The sequence below is a fragment of the Cydia strobilella genome, chromosome 14, assembly GCF_947568885.1.
Source record: "Cydia strobilella chromosome 14, ilCydStro3.1, whole genome shotgun sequence".
Classification (NCBI taxonomy): Eukaryota; Metazoa; Arthropoda; class Insecta; order Lepidoptera; family Tortricidae; genus Cydia; species Cydia strobilella.
The window spans coordinates 4,516,233-4,532,806 of record NC_086054.1 but is presented as its reverse complement, the minus strand read 5'-3'; the positions used below and the strand labels follow the sequence as shown (position 1 = coordinate 4,532,806).

The 16,574-nt window shown below is 41.1% G+C and overlaps 3 long non-coding RNA genes across 3 annotated transcripts; all 3 read right to left on the bottom strand.

Annotated features, from left to right (window-relative positions):
- Window positions 1-10,609: 10,609 nt before the first annotated feature.
- On the bottom strand, window positions 10,610-11,789 carry LOC134747071 (uncharacterized). The gene is made up of 3 exons (XR_010128289.1): window positions 11,696-11,789; window positions 10,733-11,531; window positions 10,610-10,649 (listed from the first exon to the last, which is right to left on the bottom strand). It is a non-coding gene; the product is annotated as an uncharacterized LOC134747071 (long non-coding RNA).
- A 441-nt stretch (window positions 11,790-12,230) lies between these two features.
- LOC134747070 (uncharacterized) lies at window positions 12,231-12,927 on the bottom strand. The gene is made up of 2 exons (XR_010128288.1): window positions 12,830-12,927; window positions 12,231-12,665 (listed from the first exon to the last, which is right to left on the bottom strand). It is a non-coding gene; the product is annotated as an uncharacterized LOC134747070 (long non-coding RNA).
- Window positions 12,928-13,364: 437 nt separating this feature from the next.
- On the bottom strand, window positions 13,365-14,466 carry LOC134747072 (uncharacterized). The gene is made up of 2 exons (XR_010128290.1): window positions 13,964-14,466; window positions 13,365-13,799 (listed from the first exon to the last, which is right to left on the bottom strand). It is a non-coding gene; the product is annotated as an uncharacterized LOC134747072 (long non-coding RNA).
- Between the last annotated feature and the right edge of the window lie 2,108 nt (window positions 14,467-16,574).

Here is a 16,574-nt window from a genome sequence, read left to right as displayed (position 1 = left end):
TAAAAGTGAAAAAAGTCTCTGACTTAAACCATGTCAGAGGACATTACCTCCCCCCAGATCCTAGAAATAAAGCAAATAAAAAACTGCAAATAATGTAGATCAACAGCATAGGGAAATAAACAAACGGCAGTCCCAGCCGTAGAGACCGAAAGACGAAGAAAGCAAGAAAGAACAGTATGAAGAATGAAAGTGCGAGAGGCAAGATAGCGAGAACTGGAATGAATGAGATACTTGATAGAATAGGCTCCGATCCATGTGGAGGTAGAAGTAATGAAATAAAAATAAAAAAAACCTAACCTAACCTAATCATTGGCGAATGGGCTGAAAGATACAGATCGGGAAAAACAGCCTCAGGAACGAAGATATTCCTCCCAGATGTGCAAACCGAATACAGGCTGGTCCGAAAGATAAAACCAACAGGACTTACAACACAGCTGATGACGGGGCATGGTGGTTTCTACTCGTACTTGCACAGGTTCAAGTGCAAGGACAGCCCATCATGTGTCTGCAAACCGGACAGAAACCGTGGAGCACATCATAACAGAGTGCCCAGCACACGCGTATGAAAGAATGAAGTGCGAAATGGAAATGGACGAAAGGATTGAGTTAGGAAATATACCTGAAATAGTAAACAACAAACACAGTAGAGAAATATTTATTGATTATTGCACTAAAATTGTTGAAATTGTAAGAAACAGAAATAAGTAGGAAACAAATGTTCTCACCAGTATTATAATGAATACGCAGGAGAAGCATAAAACATAAAGCAGCATCCAACCATTATGTAAAAACAACGCAATCCAATCATAATGTAATGCAAGGTAATCATAATGTAAAATTAGAAATAAGATGATAATGTATTTAAATAAGTACGAAAATTGTAAATATCAAGTTTTTGACACAAAGTAGCATGTAATGTTTACAATCACAACATAGAGTAAGATATAAGACAAAAATGTAGTTGAATAAGTAAGAAAAATGTAAATAAAGTCTGAGTCTGAGAGGAAACAGGAGCTATGAGCGAGCAACTGGGTTTTAGCCGGTAAGAGTCCGGCACTAGGAAACTGTGAAATGTCTCTTAGATAGTTGCTCACAGTCTAATTATCTTACTGAAGCATTAAGACAACGCTTGCAACTTGATCTTCAGCCTCTAACTGCCTCAAATGTTACAGGAATAGGAAATACACCTCTGACCTATAAGCCTGTACTTTGTGCAGCTCATATTAAATCTAAATCAAGCGATTTCAATGCCAATCTTGACTTTCTAGTTTTAGACCAAATAACTGATCGCTTCCCAAACAAATATGTTGACGTTAGTCACCTTAACTTACCTGCTTATATGCAGCTTGCTGACCCAACTTTTAATGTCCCATCCCAAATTGATATGCTGTTGGGAGTGGAAATGTTTTGGGCCATTGTAACAGGTGCTGCTAAAACAATGCCAACGAGCAAGCGCACCTACCTAATCCCATCTATACTTGGGTGGCTTGTAGCTGGACCCGTAGAGGGAGCCACTACACATGTAAATTCGCTGACCACACGTAGCCATCTTTGCTTATCTGATCTGTCGGCCCACACGACTAAGTTTTGGGAGACAGAGGAGCTGCCGCCAGAAGCGGACTCCATTAAAAATGGGCGTGAGTTCGACTCTCACCCTATAGAAAAACATTTTGTTGAAAATACCCACCGCCAATCTGACGGCAGATCTGGAACTCTCTTACCTTTAAAAAATACACCAGACTGCCTAGGCAACATACACTCTCTTACTTTAAATACTGTTACGTATAGCTCAGACTCGTCAAGCTGGTTAGCAGCTCGCTGTTCGTGGCAGTTAGGGGCTGAAAGCAAGGGTTCTTTGGTTAGGACCAGTATACAAAATGATTCTTACTGTGATGACTTACTAACAGACGCAGACTCTGAATCAGAGCTGCCTCTTATACAAGCTGACGTCTCACAGGCTTTGGCCTCTAGATGCTTTAATTTGAGTAAATACCGTGTAAATTCAAACGCTTTATTAAAGTCAGATTTCATTATTCAAGATGATCATCAAGCTTTGAGTCAATCTTGTCAAACACTTGGACTAGGGCGGCAACCCAGCCAAGATATATTAAAAATTTCAATTAAAAATGATCAATCTGATGAAACAGTTACAAAAAGAACAATTTTGTCTAAAACATTTCAAGTATTTGATCCCTTAGGGCTTTTAAGCCTATGCACAGTCAAACCTAAAATATTAATTCAAACTTTGTGGAAAGAAGGCAAATCTTGGGACGCACCAGTTTCTCCTGAAATACAGCGAATCTGGTCATTCTGGTCACAATTTATTAAAAACTTACATCACATTAAAACGCTTAGTACACCTAGGCGTGTATGGTGCGAGTCACACTACTCGACAGAATCACATGGCTTTTCTGACGCCGCAGAGACTGCATATTATGTAGCCTGCACTTATATAAAAATCATTCCGGACTCAACTAAATCAGAACTAAAGTTTGTAGAACCGGAGGTCTTGCCTGAAATCAAGGTAACGTCTATGCTTACAAGCACAGGCGACGAACCATCTGTCATAGAGTTTAATAGATTTTCAAAATATAAAAGGATACAACATACTGTGGCTTATGTACGCCGGTTCATAAATAACTGTAAGCCTAGCATGCCTAAACTAACCGGCTCACTATCGCCACAAGAGCTTACAAACTCTTTACATACTCTTCTTCTTCTTCTTCTTTGTCCGTCCCTGCTCCCGTTATCTGGGGTCGGGTCTCCTCACATTTTTGCGCCAGGCCCGTCGGTCCTGGATTGTCGGTTTTGGCAATTGGGTTTTCTTGAGGTCTCTCTCTATGTTAGACCACCAGGTCAATGGCGGGCGGCCGATACCTTTCTTACGTTCTGGTAAGTTTAGAGCGATTTTTACCACATGGTCTTCACTGCGTCTCATTACATGGCCATACCATCTAAGGCGGGACTCTATCATTTTGTCTGTGATAGGCGCGACCTTAAAACTACCCCGTATGTGTTCGTTGCGCACCCTGTCCATCCTGGTCACCCCTCCCGCCCACCGCAGCATCTTCATTTCGTTTACGTGGGCTTTTTGCTCGTGTGTCTTCTTTACTGTCCAGCATTCCGATCCGTACAGTAATGCCGGGCGAACTGCTGTCTTATAGACTTTGCCCTTCGTTTTTATAGGCATGCGGGGGTCACACAGAACTCCGGTGAGAGTCCGCCATTTTTGCCACGCTACATTTATTCGGTGCGTAACATCGGCATCTATATTGGCATCCGCCGTAAGCATGGAGCCCAGATATTTGAACTTGTTGACTGTAGGGATGGGTGTTGATCCGATGCAGATTGTTTCAGGGGTTGTGTTCCCGCTGAATGGGCATTTCAGATACTCTGTCTTACTCCTGCTCACTCGGAGTCCATGCTTCTCGAGAGAATGTGTCCAGGTATTTAAAAGTACTTGCAGATGTTGTGCAGTATTAGCCGCCAGTACGATATCGTCGGCGTACAGCATCGTCCAAGGTAATGGTGCCGGAATGTGGTTTGTGAGATAGTCCATCACAAGATTGAACAAGAACGGGCTGAGTGCAGATCCCTGATGAACGCCCACCTTGACCTCGAACGCATTACTTAAGCCTGCCAAGGTTTTGACTCTTGTACTGACGTCGTGGTACATGTCTCGTATTAGGTCTATATAGTATTCTGGCACTTTCTGCGCCCTTAGAGCCTGCCACACCAGTTTACGGGGCACCCTATCAAAAGCCTTCTCGAGGTCAATGAATGCAAGATGCAGGTCTTTTTTGTTTATTCGATGTTTTTCCATCAGGATTCTGACCGCCTGTATAGCATCCATGGTTGATTTGGATGCCGTGAAACCAAACTGATTTGGGGAGATTTCCGTTAGAGACGAGAGACGGCTATTTAAAATTCGCTCCCATATCTTTAGCGTATGTGAAGTCAGTTTAATTCCTCTGTAGTTTTCGCACTCAGCCACATCTCCCTTGTTTTTATAGAATGGTAGCAGATAGCTCTGGCGCCATGATTCTGGAATTCTCTTTGTGGACAGGACGATGTTAAACAGTCTGGTCAGCCAACTGACTGCTACCGGGCCAAGTCGTTTCCATAAATCAGCTGGGACCTCATCTGGGCCTGGAGCTTTTCTATTTTTCATCTTAGCCACAGCTAGCTTTACTTCATGCGGATCGACTTCAGGTATTGGCCCATAGACAGGTTCAAGAGGTGCGGGATCCTCGTGGGGGAATTCTTCGTTTAGCAGTTGTTCATAGTATTCATACCATCTCTGTCTGATTTGCGTGCTGTCAGTTAACAGAACTTGGTCCCTGTTTTTGATGTACCTGTTAATTTTGATGTCGGTGGTGGCTTTATGCCTGCCCTTAGCAATTTTGAGTACTTCATTTTCTGTTTTAGCCGTTTCTAATCCGTCATAGAAAGCTTGGTTTGCATTTGTTCTCTGCACAGCAATGCAGATCTTTGCTTGTCTCTTTGCTTCTTTATATTTGGCCTTATCTTCTTCTGCCTGCGAACTTTGCCATGTTTTAAATAGAGTTTTCTTGTTAGCTAAAGCCTCCTTGATTTTATCGTTCCACCATTCGGGATCTTTGCCGGAGCATAGAGGTCCTTTAGATACTCCCAAAATCTCTGCTGCTTTTGTTCTGCAGTGCTCTTCAAACTTAGTCCAAATATCTTCAGCGTGCTCATACATTACGTCCAAATCAGCTTCCAAGTAAGTCTTTAGACCAGCCAGTAGCAGTTCACCCTTAGGGCCATCCAGTTCTTTCCACTTTGTTCTTGGTGTTTTATCTACATTTGTTTTTATAGGCTTGGGTAGGTCGTATACGGCTACCAAAATCCGGTGTTGAGATGTCAGAGCCTCACCCGGGATGACCTTGCAATCTTTAAACTTTTGCTTAATAGAGACGTCCGAGATGATGTAATCTATTTGTGATGTTTTCCCCGCACATTTGTAGGTGGTTAGGTGTTCATATCTCTTTTTGAAGTTTGTGTTAACTAAGGTTAGTGAATGTCTCGCTGCAAAATCCAAGATAGCTTCCCCTTGCTTATTCAATTTACCCATCCCAAAACCTCCGTGCACGTTGTTAGAAGTGTCATTTGTTGCGCCCACGTGTCCGTTGAGGTCGCCGCCAATTATCTTATATTCATTTGATGGTATGCCTTGCAGTAGTTCATCGAAATCCTCCCAGAACTCTACCTTTTCCATTTCTGTGCAGCCAGTTTGTGGTGCGTATGCTGGTATTATGTTGGTTACTTGCTGGTGATCTAATGCCAGCTTTACCGATATTAGGCGGTCGCTCTTTCGTGTGATATTTACTATTCGTGACTTGAAGTTGTGATCCAGAACCACGGCCACCCCGTTTCTTTTATTGTCCACTCCGTGATATATTACCTGGTAGTCGTTTCCAATGTCTTTAGACTTTGAGCCTTTCCACTTCGTCTCCTGTATGCAGCAGATGTTAATGCACCGTTTGTGTAGAATTTTGCTCAGCTCTTGGCTCCTTCCTGTGAGAGACCCCAAGTTCCATGTTGCAAGTCTTATGCGAAGTAAGTTCTTATGCGAATTTTTGTTCTTGTCCAATAGACCGTCGCTTGGGGGGTACGCCCTAGTATTAATCGCATCCTTCGTATTCGCGTCGCTTACGGGGTACGCCCTAGTAGTATTGCCCAATTCCATTTGTTGTACTTTCATTTTTGTGAGGAGAAATTGGTTTTGGCTTTAGATTTTACGGCCGGCTGCCGCCTGACGCCAAGGCAGTAACTCTCCTGGAGAGCTTGGGCGCCGCCGTTGGGCCGAGGCCTCATCCGCCGCCATCCCTACTGCATCGCCCTGCCTGGCGATGCAGCTCCAGTGCAGGTCAGCTTTCCACTGGGCTTTTGCCTCTTCCGCCTGCTCCCACGTACCGATGTCCGCCATCTCCGCTTTAGCAGCCGTTGAGGTCTTCACCCGTAACCCTGGGCAGGGGACCACGCTATACCCCGCGGTGCTGGGTCCTCATCCGAACTCCGCCACCCTTACACCCCGAACTACTGAGGTGCAGGATGCCCACCCCCGCGACTGGGACGCGCCGGACGAGAATTACCCAAGTGAGAAATAGAGAAGAGGCTCTATTTCCCCAGGGGCCGGGTTAATGATCGAGTATGATGCCTCGACCAAAGCAACGCCTCGCCAAAAATGCCTCGAACAAACTCTTTACATACATTAGTTAAAATTGCACAAAAGCAGTCATTTGATTCTGAGCTTGAAACGATGCGCATAGGTCACAGGTTGAGTCCTAGGTCACACATTATAACACTGAACCCATTTTTGTACTCGCAAGGTCTCTTGAGAGTCGGGGGAAGGCTAGATGCTTCAGATTGTAGTTACGAACAGAAGCATCCCATGTTATTACGTGCTAAACACACACTAACCAAACTCATCTTTACACATGAACACATACGTCTCCTACATGCAGGACCACAGCTATTGCTATGCTCAGTACGGGACTTGATATAGCCGGTTGGGGGCAGAAACCTAGCAAGGAGCGCGGCCCACAATTGTGTCACTTGTAAAAGAATCGCTGGCCAAACTTTAAAAAATATAATAGGTATCCAGCGCAACGCATAAAGGCTGATTTTCCATTCACGTCAACAGCTGTAGTGTAGACTTAGCCGGTCCTTATTTAATAACTGAACGCCGTGGACGTGGATGTAATATCACTAAATGTTATATGTGTCTATTTATATACTTAAGATATAAATGTGTTCATTTTGAAGCTGTTAGCGACTTGTCTAAGGACGCAGTTGGCCTGGCACTCCGCAGATTTATCGCCAGGCGCGTCAAACCTGCGGAGCTGTTTTGTAATAATGGTAGAGACTTTGTAGCTGCAGCCAAAGAAATAAATAATTATTTTAAGTCACATGAAAACGATATATCTGATTTTGCAGCTGGTCAGGGTATAAGATTTAAATTCGCGCCAGCTTATGCACTTAACTTTGATGGCTACGCAGAGGCCGGTATTAAAAGCGCCAAATTTCATCTCAAACGAGTTTTGGGCAACACACATGTGTCCCTACAGCAACAGCGATACAAGTGGCGCGAGAGGCAACGCGATCTACAGCTTGGAGAGCTCGTACTAGTCAAGGAGGAAGGCTTGCCGCCTTGCTATGGCGCATTTGCAGAGTCGTCAAACTGTATAATGGAAAGGATGGCGTGCCGCGCGTAGCAGACATCAACACCGCTAGGGGAATAGTCAAGCGAGCACTCAACCGAATATGCCCGCTGCCTGTCCAACAGGGAGAGTCCTGAAAGACAGTCTTTCAGCGCCCCGGAGTATGTTAGCGCTGTGGCAACACCGCTAGCTTCGCCAACCAATGATGTGTGGAAACGCAGCCCTGCAGCCCCAAGATGCCAACATAGACGGCGGGATCGGCGTCCAACCAGAAAGCGCGATGCTAGCGCCAGAATTTCACACATACGACGCATCTTCGGGCATCGCTGCGAGCGCATCCCTCTCTTGCAATCTAACCACCACGATAAACGCGCGTGTCCTAGTCATAGAACCTATACATATAGTTATTGTACATTGTAATAAAACCCATTAAAATGGTAATCTCAAGTTGATACCTTGTCTTATTTAAACAGCCCAAATAGGCGCTAACACTTACTTTTCCGTTCTTGCCTTAATTTTTGTCTCTTTGAGACTTTCAAGATAGTGAAATACTTCCTTGGAAATACGGAAGCGATCTATGAATTCCTCGTCTTGAATGGAAAAAATCGTGTGTTGTCGAATAGGTAAATTCGCTGACAGGTTTTGAACATTTCCACACTAGAGGTGGGGCGTTTTACTGGAATAGTTTTTGGAACAGGTATTTCTTAATGGACGACCTTTAGATTTGTCGAGTATTTAAAAGCAAGGACTTTAATTGTTGAAACATAACAAATATGAAGAAAAAAAAGGGCGGGAAACTTCGACCTGTGCGCGCGTGTTTTTTTTTCATTTAACAAATTTTAAATAATTTTTGTGTTAATAGTGGTCAATTCAGTGTAAATAGTTTGTAAATATCATTAGTAGTTAGTTTATTATATTTTGTATATATAAATTTATCATCTAGGTAAGTTTTATTGTATATTCGCCACCGCCATGGGCGGTGACGACGATGAGCCTTACGACCCAGGGGGAGGTGGTCCTCCAGTTTCTCATACCATCATTTCTGATACAGAAATGAAAGAAAATCACAATGTGGATACGGATAGCTCTGTATCTTCTGTGGTAAGAAAACGTAGGACAGCATCGAGGAAGATTTGTCGTCATTGTAATAAAAAAAAACGACATAACAAAGATAAAATTTCATCATTATCGGGAGTCCACGCCTGGTCCTTAATACCGATTTCACGAAAGTTGCACCGATTCTCTTCGAAAAGATTGTCATTCCTTTTTCCACAAAAGTTAAAAACCTAGGATTGCTGTTTGATTGTGGCCTGACCTGGGAACCCCAGGTGTCCGATATGTGTCGAAGAGTTGCGTATACCTTGCGATCACTGTATAGGTTTAATCATTTTCTACCGATCTCTACCAAAACTCTCCTTATTCAAGCTCTGGTGTTACCTGTCATTGATTATTGTGATGTGTGCTGCACTAATGTGACGCAAGGATTACTGGACAAGCTCGACCGAGTATTGAACAACTGTATTAGGTTCATTTATGGCCTTCGCAAGTATGACCACGTAACCGCCTTTCGCCGACAACTCAACTGGCTTCGCATTCGTGAGCGCAGAAGTCTCAAAATTTTATGCACCCTGTTCTCCATTCTTTTTGACCCAGTGGCGCCAGAATACTTGCGATCTAAATTTAAATTTGTAACTGCTCGACCAGGATGCGAACTTCGCACTGCTCGTAAACTTATTTTAGCTATCCCGCACCACCGCTCTGGTGCTACGACCAATTCATTCACCGTGCAAGCCACCCGTCTCTGGAATGATTTGCCTCTCAGCATACGACAAGCCGAGACTAAGTTGACGTTCAAGCGCAAGCTGCGCAAGTATCTATTTGAAAAGTCTCACGATTAAGTGTCTGCATAGTAAAGTTAGTAGCAGGTACATATATATATATATATATATACATATTTATTGATATTTATTGTTGTACCTATATATTTATTTTATCTACATATTACTATTATATTATTATTTATATTTGTGTCTATTAAAGCATTTAGTTTTAGTGTTCTTTACATACCCCGCACCAACTATGTTTCTCTGTTTGGCCTAAAGGTTGACTGGTAGAGAATGCCGTGTAGCATTAAGTCCGCCTTTTGTCACTGTATATTCTTACTGTGCAATAAAGTTTAAAATAAATAAATAAATAAAATAAAAATAGGGATAGGGAATCTATCAAAGACGATTGTGATTGTCAGGTTTCCACAAACAGTAATGATGGTTCACATTCTCACGCTCCACTTACAGCCTCTGCTCCTGCTCCAGCCCCGGCCCCAGCCGCGGCTGCTGCCGTGGCCTCAGCCGCGATTTCTGCCGATATTACCACCTCTCAGCCCACAGTCACGGTTAGGAAAGAATATATTTACTCAGATTGCTCACCATATATTGTTCACGTACAGAAGCAACAAGAATCTCTCAGCGATGGTACTTCAATTCATTCAGTTGCTTTTGGCAACTTTTTAAAACGCAACAATTTTAAAAATATTGTAAATGGCAGTGTTAAACGTACTCACGTAAACGGCCGCAATAGAGTCTCACTGTCATTTTCAAAATATGAGGACGCCAACCATTTTCTGCAAGACAGCAGACTGAAGGAGAATAGATATACAGCATTCATTCCATCCTTCAACGTCATTAGAATGGGTGTAGTTAAGGGTGTTCCATCTGAAATGTCTTTGGACGAGGTTAAGGAAAGCATCAGTGTTCCAATAGGTTGTGGTGAAGTTCTAAAATTAAAAATAATCAATTATATAGTTATTGTGGATGGCGCTCCGGTGTGGAAGCCATCACAAACAATCGTTATAACTTTTGGTGGCCAGGTTCTCCCAAAACGCATATTTATGTGTTATAACGCTTTGCCAGGCGACTTATATGTTTATCCAACCATCCAGTGTTACAACTGTTGCCGCTTTGGTCATACGCAGGCGCAATGCAGATCAAAACCCCGGTGCTAAAAGTGTGGACAGAGTCACACTGGCTCCTCTTGCACTACTGAAGAGGATAGTGCATCTTGTTGTCTGTGCTCTGGCATTCATTTTGCAACCAATAAGTCTCGCTGTCCAGAATATGAGAGACAGAAAAATATCAAGCTATCTATGGCTCAAAGTGCTATATCCTACTCTGAGGCATCAAAATTGCACCCTCCTGTGACCAAACCGTATGCAGATGTGCTTATGGCCACTCCGACATCTCTCCAGACCCAGACAACTAAAACTAATAATTTAGGTATTAATACACAGCATACACAATCATATACAAAAACAGTATTTCTTAAGCCTCGCAGTCCACCAAAACCTCAGAAAGGTTTTGATACGGTTTCACATTTTAATTTATCAAAAGATAGAACCGTCCAACGTTGCACACATTACCAGTCCATACTCTCATCTTTCCTTCAACAATGGCCAACAATTCCAAAATTCTTCAATGGAATTGTCGCAGCATTAATAATAAAAAAAGCGATTTAATCCATTTAATTAAGAAGTATGACCCTTTTGTTATTACCCTAACTGAAACATGGCTCAGGTCCGAGTTATGTTTCAGAATTCCTGGCTATGCCTGCCTCCGTGAAGATAGGTCGGATGGGCATGGTGGCGTAGCCATTCTTGTAAAAAAATCATATCATTTCTCTCATGTTTCATTAGCACCTCATAATAATGAATTTTCCATTATTTCAGCACTTGTAGATAACATTTGTATAGTTTCAGTGTACATACCTCATCCCTCGATAGCCATACTTAGTGAAGTAAGAAATATCATATCATCTCTTCCTACTCCATGTTTAATATTAGGAGATTTTAATTGCCATCACCCAGCTTGGGGGTGTTACAATGCTAGTAGTTTAGGAGAGGAAATAATAGACATAGCAGAGTATTATGATTTATATATATTGAACTCAGGTGTTCCCACGCGTCGGTCTGCTCCCAATGAGAATCCTAGTGCATTAGACTTATCAATTTGTAGCTCTTCCATTGCACACTCCTTACTCTGGGAGGTACTCCCTCTGTCCTATGGCAGTGATCATTCTCCGATTGTCATTTCTTTTCCTTCTAAAAACAAACCATTTTTTAAAAGATCTCCACTGTTAGCATATAAACTTCAAAATGCAGATTGGGATAAGTTTCGTAAACATATGGATGAGAGGTTGGAAGAATTGCCTGATGTATCTTGGAACATTTGTTTAAAACTTCTGATGCCTTTGCTAAGTTTATAATTAATATAGCTGATGAAGTATTTCCACATAAGAAGTCCTCTAAATTTAATATTCCCAGTCCTCCATGGTGGGATTCTGAATGTTCAGAAGCTGTTAAAAAGAGAAAACAGAGTGAGTTAATGTATAATAATAATATGAGCGAAGATAATTTTAATTCCTTATTAGTTACTTTAAAAGTAACAAAACAGTTTTTGAAGAAGAAGAAAGTTGACAGTTGGAGGTCCTTTTGTGCATCCTTAAGCCCTAGTACTCACCCGTCAGAAGTTTGGAGAAAGGTTAGAATGTTTAGAGGAGCTTTTGTAGAAAATAGCGCCACCAAACTTGATCCTCCAGTAGCCGAAATGTTTTTAGAATTGTCGCAGCATTAATAATAAAAAAAGCGATTTAATCCATTTAATTAAGAAGTATGACCCTTTTGTTATTACCCTAACTGAAACATGGCTCAGGTCCGAGTTATGTTTCAGACTTCCTGGCTATGCCTGCCTCCGTGAAGATAGGTCGGATGGGCATGGTGGCGTAGCCATTCTTGTAAAAAAATCATATCATTTCTCTCATGTTTCATTAGCACCTCATAATAATGAATTTTCCATTATTTCAGCACTTGTAGATAACATTTGTATAGTTTCAGTGTACATACCTCATCCCTCGATAGCCATACTTAGTGAAGTAAGAAATATCATATCATCTCTTCCTACTCCATGTTTAATATTAGGAGATTTTAATTGCCATCACCCAGCTTGGGGGTGTTACAATGCTAGTAGTTTAGGAGAGGAAATAATAGACATAGCAGAGTATTATGATTTATATATATTGAACTCAGGTGTTCCCACGCGTCGGTCTGCTCCCAATGAGAATCCTAGTGCATTAGACTTATCAATTTGTAGCTCTTCCATTGCACACTCCTTACTCTGGGAGGTACTCCCTCTGTCCTATGGCAGTGATCATTCTCCGATTGTCATTTCTTTTCCTTCTAAAAACAAACCATTTTTTAAAAGATCTCCACTGTTAGCATATAAACTTCAAAATGCAGATTGGGATAAGTTTCGTAAACATATGGATGAGAGGTTGGAAGAATTGCCTGATGTATCTTGGAACATTTGTTTAAAACTTCTGATGCCTTTGCTAAGTTTATAATTAATATAGCTGATGAAGTATTTCCACATAAGAAGTCCTCTAAATTTAATATTCCCAGTCCTCCATGGTGGGATTCTGAATGTTCAGAAGCTGTTAAAAAGAGAAAACAGAGTGAGTTAATGTATAATAATAATATGAGCGAAGATAATTTTAATTCCTTATTAGTTACTTTAAAAGTAACAAAACAGTTTTTGAAGAAGAAGAAAGTTGACAGTTGGAGGTCCTTTTGTGCATCCTTAAGCCCTAGTACTCACCCGTCAGAAGTTTGGAGAAAGGTTAGAATGTTTAGAGGAGCTTTTGTAGAAAATAGCGCCACCAAACTTGATCCTCCAGTAGCCGAAATGTTTTTAGAATTGTCGCAGCATTAATAATAAAAAAAGCGATTTAATCCATTTAATTAAGAAGTATGACCCTTTTGTTATTACCCTAACTGAAACATGGCTCAGGTCCGAGTTATATTTCAGAATTCCTGGCTATGCCTGCCTCCGTGAAGATAGGTCGGATGGGCATGGTGGCGTAGCCATTCTTGTAAAAAAATCATATCATTTCTCTCATGTTTCATTAGCACCTCATAATAATGAATTTTCCATTATTTCAGCACTTGTAGATAACATTTGTATAGTTTCAGTGTACATACCTCATCCCTCGATAGCCATACTTAGTGAAGTAAGAAATATCATATCATCTCTTCCTACTCCATGTTTAATATTAGGAGATTTTAATTGCCATCACCCAGCTTGGGGGTGTTACAATGCTAGTAGTTTAGGAGAGGAAATAATAGACATAGCAGAGTATTATGATTTATATATATTGAACTCAGGTGTTCCCACGCGTCGGTCTGCTCCCAATGAGAATCCTAGTGCATTAGACTTATCAATTTGTAGCTCTTCCATTGCACACTCCTTACTCTGGGAGGTACTCCCTCTGTCCTATGGCAGTGATCATTTTCCGATTGTCATTTCTTTTCCTTCTAAAAACAAACCATTTTTTAAAAGATCTCCACTGTTAGCATATAAACTTCAAAATGCACATTGGGATAAGTTTCGTAAACATATGGATGAGAGGTTGGAAGAATTGCCTGATGTATCTTGGAACATTTGTTTAAAACTTCTGATGCCTTTGCTAAGTTTATAATTAATATAGCTGATGAAGTATTTCCACATAAGAAGTCCTCTAAATTTAATATTCCCAGTCCTCCATGGTGGGATTCTGAATGTTCAGAAGCTGTTAAAAAGAGAAAACAGAGTGAGTTAATGTATAATAATAATATGAGCGAAGATAATTTTAATTCCTTATTAGTTACTTTAAAAGTAACAAAACAGTTTTTGAAGAAGAAGAAAGTTGACAGTTGGAGGTCCTTTTGTGCATCCTTAAGCCCTAGTACTCACTCGTCAGAAGTTTGGAGAAAGGTTAGAATGTTTAGAGGAGCTTTTGTAGAAAATAGCGCCACCAAACTTGATCCTCCAGTAGCCGAAATGTTTTTAGTTAAATTAGCTCCTCCATTTGTTCCATTCCCTGTGTGTCTTGAACTGGTTTCCCCGTCTAATATTGATAATGATAACATGCAGCGTTTTAACAGTCCGTTCTCACTATTGGAACTAAAGAATGTATTATCGTATGTCATAGATTCTGCACCAGGATGCGATGGAATTCCATATTCCTTTTTGACACATTCTAGTGATAATATTCTAGGTTACTTTCTTAATATTATCAACTGCATATTTTTGACAGGTGACATTCCACCAAGTTGAAAATTACAGCTAGTGTTGTCTTTCCTCAAACCAAATAAACCCCGTAATGATGCAAATTCTTACCGTCCAATTGCGTTATCTTCCGTTTTAATTAAAATTTTAGAACACTTAGTTAAAAATAGATTAGAATGGTTTATTGAAAGAAATTATTACCTGATATTCAATATGGTTTTCGCAAAAGCAGAAGCACTTTAGACTGTTAGTTTGTTAGTTTCTGATATTCTTTTAGCCTTTCCAAAACGAGAATATGTAGTAGCTTGTTTTATAGATATTAATTCTGCCTACGATAATGTAAATATATCAATTCTTGTAAATAAATTGTGCCTCTTGGGAGTTCCTGAACGCTTGTGCAATATTATTGCTGCTATGTTTTATGAACGGTCGATCAGGTTAGATTTAGATGATAAAGTATTACACAGGACAGTTTGGAAAGGACTACCGCAGGGTTCAGTTTTAAGCCCTTTACTTTTTAATGTATATACATACGACCTTAGTTCTAATTTTGTAAATAAATTTATTGGAACAAATTAAATAAAAATATAGTAACAAAACTTATAAACTAAATGTAACTAAAATATACTACCTATCATAAACCTTAACTAAAATAAAAATTCACCCCTCGGTAAGGTGCCGTAGATGCTGGCAGCATTACCCCGCTGAATTGCAATACTAATGCGCTGTGCGAGGAAGCTGCCAGCCCTACGATCCCCAGTCACATCCACCAGCCTCTTTGATAATGCTCCGAAAAATTTCAGGGCACCGGGACCCCACGGGCCGAGTGTTTCCACACCAAAAGGGGTAAAAAGATATTCTTGGCCGACACAGCTGTACTTGGCCCTTTTTCTCCGCTCAGCCGCATCCGCAGCCGCACCCGATAAGACGGAAGTGCCATGAAGATGGGACGGGGCTAGTGTATCCACGCAAGTAGCGTCCCACACCAACACCCGCCCCATCTCCCACGGAATCAATGACATTCCGTCCGGCCTCTTACCATCGTCCCTGAGGACGCCGGAAGGCTCCAGCAAATTGCAAATTGTTCTAATTTGCCAGATTGTATGTCCATTTTACAATACGCCGATGACATAGTATTTTACTCTAGAAATAGATCCGTACCTAAGGCCTGCGAGTTTATAAATGTTAGTTTGAAGGAATTAAATATATATTTAAATAATAATGGGTTAGATCTTTCAGTTCCGAAAACCTCAGCAATAATATTTTCTCCAAGGAAAAAAACTGTTAATGGAAATTTATCCTATGGTGGATCTATAATCTCCTTTCGTGAACAAGTTAAGTACTTAGGGATTGTTTTAGACTACAATTTTTCAGCCAAAGGTCATTGTAATTATGTTAAAGGTAGATGCGAACGCTCTTTAAACATATTGAGATGTTTGGCTGGTGTATGGTGGGGTAGCCATCCTTTCTATTTGAAGCTCATTTATAATTCGGTTATAAGAAGCGTTGTTGATTACGGTTCTTTTCTTCTAACACCGGGAACAGAAGATGCCTTTAACACGTTGAACGCCACATGGCACACCGGTGAGCCAACGCAATATGCCCGTACACGCCATAGTAAAATCAAGTAATACGCGATTTTTCAAAAAAAATTTTTTGAGTAATTTGGAAGCGGACCATGATATTTATTTATGTGGATTAAAAAAAAAAACAGGTTATAAGTAAAAAAAATCAAATTTCTTAAAAAGGCTCACGGGTGAGCCGCGTGGCCTCATAGGAAGGAATTGCGGTTTGCAATTCTCGGGGGCCGCGGGGGTCATGCTGTGGCCCACCCGCCCGCGGCCCCCGCACTTGCCTGCGCACTCGCAGCGGCTGACAGTACCGCTAGTATCCAGTGACGTAACACTCGTGCCATGCGTATACATACGATTTTTCGTTTATAATAGATTATTACAGTGTTTTTAACTTGTTCGTTCATTATGGATGACGATGGCTTTGAAGACTTGGTTATATCTCAAGAGGACTTAGCAGAGATTGAAAACGTCGAAATAAACCTTTTAAACAGCAGTTTTCAACTAAGTTCAGAAGATGAGTTGCAACCAGTATCATCGCATCGAAAAAGACGACGTATTTTGCACTCTGACTCCGAAGAAAGCGAAATCGATAATAGGGTTGTTCCTGATACTTCGGGTAAGTAGGCAAGAAGTAAATTATAGTACTAATAACTGCAGTGAATGTTGGTTGTAAAGGTATAAATTACATATAACTAGTAGTCTGCCTCGAACTAGGAACTCGC